The following is a 5,818-nucleotide window of genomic DNA, read 5'->3' on the forward strand; positions in this document are numbered from 1 at the left end:
TTATTTTTTTTGTTTTACCTTTTGTCTTTTCTTTTTATTTATTCTTTTCTGTTTTAGTTTAGTCATACTTTATTTTAGTTTTCATAAAATATGACCATAGCTCCTAAAATAAGGTTTCAGAACATCCCTCTACCATAAAAAGTTTGGTGGTCAATTAAACTAGTTTAACATTTGTTTATTATTTAAAATCATTTGAATAATTGTTTTGCTATGGTTTTATTCACTTTAGAGTATTTAATCATTCCATAAAAGTGTGGTTCCTCCACCATAATTATCTATGCAATATTTGGTTCACTCCGAACATTTTAGTTTTAATATTTGAAAACTTTTATTGTTTGCCTATTTTTTTGAATTTGAATTTGAATCGGTTTCGAACTAACTCGAGGTTAGCAACTGTAAACGAGGTGACGTGACACCATTAGCAGAGGATCACTGTAGCTTAATTACCCGGGCGTCACACCTCCCCCAAGCTTGAGCGATTCTTTCTCCTTCGCGAGGCCAAAAATTATATATATAATTATGATCACGATGAACAAGATGCATAGGATAAAACTTATGATGAAATTCCAATTTCAATCGCTTATAGTCCCATGATCCCATATCATCACATAGCCTATACCATGTCAATGCCTCTTCCTTCAAAGATAAAGGGAAGACCTTCTTCTTGATAACATCCTCGGGCATACCTGCATGCTTAAATAATTCACAAACTTCATCCACATAGATTAAGTGTAAATCTGTAATGTTCCATCTCCTGCAAAAGGATTAGCTAGCAGTTTCTCTATCATACCCGAAGGAATTTCAAAGTAAACATTTTCAGTAGGTTCAGTAGGTTGAGGAGCAACTCTTTGCTCTACTGGTCGGGGTTAAGATACCCCAAACAAGCCCCTCAAAGGATTATGTTCCATAGTAACAAGTGACAGTAAATTTCAGCACACTATATAAATTTTTCCTTACCAAATTCCACCTACCAAAGGCGCTTCACTCCCCGGCAACGGCGCCATAAAAGAGTCTTGATGACCCACAAGTGTAGAGGATCTATCATAGCCTTTTCGATAAGTAAGAGTGTCGAACCCAACGAGGAGCAGAAGGAAATGATAAGCAGTTTTCAGTAAGGTATTCTCTGCAAGCACTGAAATTGTTGGTAAGAAATAGTTTTGTGATAAGGTAATTTGTAACGAGTAGCAAGCAATAAAAGTAAATAAGGTGCAACAAGATGGCCCAATCCTTTCTGTAGCAAAGGACAAGCCTGGACAAACTCTTATATGAAGGAAAGCGCTCCCGATGACACATGGGAATTATCGTCAAGCTAGTTTTCATCACGTTCATATGATTCACGTTTGGTACTTTGATAACTTGATATGTGGGTGGACCAGTGCTTGGATACTGCCCTTACTTGGACAAGCATCCCACTTATGATTAACCCTATTGCAAGCATCCGCAACTACAACAGAAGTATTAAGGTAAACCTAACCATAGCATGAAACATATGGATCCAAATCATCCCCTTACGAAGCAACGCATAAACTAGGGTTTAAGCTTCTGTCACTATAGCAACCCATCATCTACTTATTACTTCCCAATGCCTCCATCTAGGCCCAAACAATGGTGAAGTGTCATGTAGTCGACGTTCACATGACATCACTAGAGGGATGACAGCATACATCTCATCAAAATATCGAACGAATACCAAATTCACATGACTACTTATAGCAAGACTTCTCCCATGTCCTCAGAAACAAACGTAACTACTCACAAAGCATATTCATGTTCATAATCAGAGGGGTATTAATATGCATAATGGATCTGAACATATGATCTTCCACCAAGTAAACCAACTAGCATCAACTAGCAACCGACATGTACCAATCTGAGGTTTAGATACAAAGATTGGATACAAGAGATGAACTAGGGTTTGACATGAGATGGTGCTGGTGAAGATGTTGCTGGAGATTGACCCCCTCCCGATGAGAGGATCGTTGGTGATGACGATGGTGATGATTTCCTCCTCCCGAAGGGAAGTTTCCCAGGCAGAACAGCTCCACCGGAGCCCTAGATTGGTTCCGCCAAGGTTCCGCCTCGTGGCGGCGGAGTTTCTTCACCAAAACTTGCTTATCATTTTTCCTCGGACGAAAGACCTCATATAGAAGAAGATGGGCATCGGAGGGCCATCAGGGGGCCCACGAGGCAGGGGGCGCACCGAGGGGGTAGGGCCTGGGCGCGCCCCCACCCTCGTGGACGGTGGGTGGCCCCCCTCTGGTACTTCTTTCGCCCAATATTTTTTATATATTCTGAAACGTGTTCCCGTGAAGTTTCAGGACTTTTGGAGATGTGCAGAATAGGTCTCTAATATTTGCTTCTTTTTCAGCCCAGAATTCCAACTGCCGGCATTTCCCCTCTTCATGCAAACCTTGTAAAATAAGAGAAAATAGGCATAAGTATTGTGACATAATGTATAATAACAGCCCATAATACAGTAAATATCGATATAAAAGCATGATGCAAAATGGACGTATCAGTAAACCAGCCTTAGATGGAAGCAACACCGCGGCCGGCGACGGGAATACGCAGACGAACAAGCAGAACATACCCTCACGTGGTTTGTAGGAGCAACCTAACAGCAGCAGTAGGAAAGCTAGCTGCAGGCGGAAGAGACAAACACGCACACGAGATCAGGGCCCTCGCGTGAACGTGGCTCGTAGCACCCGTACTAGCCACCCAACAAAGTTAATGGAGGCAGTCAACCAATGGGAGATCCTCGTCCACTGCCTAATCCTGTAGAAGACGAGGCACCGCGATCTGCTAGCGGCGGAACAACGGCGGCCGGCGGCGGAATCCGACTGGAGATCACGACAAACGGCGGCCGACGGCGGGATCCGACTGGAGGACAACAGATCGGTGCGACCAGAAGGAGATGAGCTAGCATAAAAGCTAGCAGCAGCCAGACATGAGCAGATCACGTCGGCGAGGAGATAGGAGCGAGGAAAAATATGAGATCGATACGAAACCGATCGATACGAGCACGAGTTGCGGTGTGCGAGAAAAAAAATAACCTAGACTCTAATACCATGTTAGGAAAGCAACTTATCTTTATTGAAAGTCCAAGGAGAAAGCAACGAAGTAGCGGACGAGCTCGCCTGCTCCCGCTAAGCTTACCAATAGAACTAGGACGCGTTGCACCCTGTCTTGAATGCGATCTTTGAGGGGAGGGGCCGGGTATGTAGCGTGGAACAGTTATATACGGTGACTCCGCTGTTTGATACGATGATGATGCTGTGACGGAAAACAATACGCTGTCCCGACGGTACAGTTAAAATCTTAGATTTAAATATTTAGCGCAGGACGAGAGGGAGGGCATGTGCCCCCTTTACTACATTTTTTGTAGGGAAGGCCCCTTTATTACTACAAATATGAATTTGAAATATCGTAAGAAAGGTCCGTATATGGGCAGGTGCAATCACCCTATGCGTTCGGTTTATTCGGTATGGTTTGGTTTATACGATTTTTCGGTTTGTACGGTATTAATACTTCGGTAAATATGGTATGAAATTAAAATACGACTTGGTTTTGGTATATACCAAATTATTTCAGTATGGTTTCAGTATATACCATAAAAACCAAAGTTGACGCGAATTTAAAAATGACGTAATAATAATTTACAAATTTATTACTCAAAACACATACTATTTTACACAAATAGTATATAACTAAATATATAAGTATAGATGCATGCATTGATTCATGTGTTGATGGTTAATGGACGTGCTTAGCATTTTAAAAAGACAAAAATGACTATGTTACAAGAGAAATTTACGTGCTTAGTAGTGAATTCGACTCCTGTACAAGAAAATGACAACTTGTATGGTTGTTCATCTCAAGAAATATAATTTTATTTTTTATTTGGTTTATTCGGTTAACCGTTCGGTTTTTCGATATATACCATAAAAATCAAAGTTCAAATCGGTATGAAAAGTTCATACCATATGGAAACCATAAACCATAAAAATCATAAAATTGTCTCGGTTCGGTTAATTTTTGGTATGGTTTTTCGATTCGGTTTTCAAATGAACAGAGTGAGGTGCAACCTGTGTAATGGCACCGGAAAGAAAAACTATGAAACAGGGCCTCATAGTCTCCCGCCTACAAACCAATCGAGCTTCAGAGTCGTTGCACGTTTCAGGAAGATCAGATTTTTTATGTAGTGGACCCATATTTGGAAACTCTTTTTTGGTAGGTAGTATTCGAAAACTCTCTTTACTCAGAATAACAAGATAAAATCACTCAAGTTATGAGGATACTTTAGAGCAGAAAATAGATTGATGGTGTATCCGCATACTCGCTGGTTTGAAAACAAAAATACTTTTCTTTTCTACCCATGAGACTAAACTTTGATTCTGCATCAGGGCCCGAATTTCCGAGATACCCATGCTAAACTTGTTTTGTCTGTCTTGTGTAATCCATATTTAGCACCACGTGACACATCTGGTAAGCAATCCAAACTAATTGCCATATTTGGCTCCACGTTATGATTCCATATTTAGCTTCATGTATCCTTGGGGCTTTACCCAGTCTGCTCGTTCTGCATCTGGTGGAAGACAGAGGCAAACGGAAAGCTCAAATTCAGTGGTGAAGTTGGGTTGCGATTCTTGAAGATTTTTATTTATTCCCGATGTTTTCAGCCAGTAGATCTGATGTTTGGGACAGGGTCCATGCCGAAGCTAGAAAAACTAGAGCTTAATTATATTCGCATAGTTGAAGCCAACTCTTTGGGCTTTGGAATTGAAAACCTCCCTTGCCTCAATAGTGTCAAATGCATTGGTATTGAGGGTGATGATGGCATTGTTGAAGCCGTGAAGACTGCCATGGAGAGAGGAGACAGCACACATCCCAACCGCCCTGGTCTACTCTTTGAGATATGTTGAGTAAACAAGGCAATAACCGGGGAGTTGCTGCATGTTTCTGAAGTTTAACAGTGTTAGCTCGATTCATCTCCATTTTATGATACACTAGAACAATGTATTCTCTCCGTTGGATAAGGTATTACTAGAAGGGTGGGTTGCTTCTGCTCGTCGTCCGGATGGCTGATTCTGAAGTTTAATATAGTGTCTAGCACGATTCATTTCTCTTTTATGATACACCGGTTCACTGTATTCTCTCCGTCGCACATGGATAATGATACAAAATTGTAGAATTGGTTAAGACTGCTACTGTACTGCATTTGTCTGTAATAATCAGTCATCCGTGTCGATGGTTTGATATTATCGGGTGACCATTTCTAGCCATCATTCTCTTGTTGTGATGCTCTTTGCCAAGTCCCCATGCTCTTTGTTGGACTAAACACTTGATAAGCTCTGCTTATTCTCATTAGTTCTCTCGATAACTTGGACGCTGTTATATATCGCCTGATTATGGTTGTTTACATCTTAGTATACGCCTGCCACCTGGTATGTATTACTGTCAATTAAACTCTTGACTTTACACTTCATCTGTTAATCATTTGCAGTGGCAACATACCAGATCAGTACTGGCCAATTGGGCATTTGAGTGTTCTGGCTGATCAATGCTGTTGGCAACCAGATCGAGACCAGATTAATTCCTGCAGTCTTTCTGAATGGGTAAAAACTGCCTTCGGTTAGAGATTAGTACACATGTGAGGTGCTGACAGTTGCATTATTGGTTAGTAATTTCTGAAGTCATATGTGTGCACCTGTTATAGGTTCCTGAACTGAACACTTGATGAGTTCCTCTTATTTTTATCAACGATTTGGATGCTGTTATATCTGATCGCAGTTGTTCAGGGTTCAATATACGACTGCTA

The sequence above is a fragment of the Triticum dicoccoides genome, chromosome 6A, assembly GCF_002162155.2.
Source record: "Triticum dicoccoides isolate Atlit2015 ecotype Zavitan chromosome 6A, WEW_v2.0, whole genome shotgun sequence".
Taxonomy (NCBI): domain Eukaryota; kingdom Viridiplantae; phylum Streptophyta; class Magnoliopsida; order Poales; family Poaceae; genus Triticum; species Triticum dicoccoides.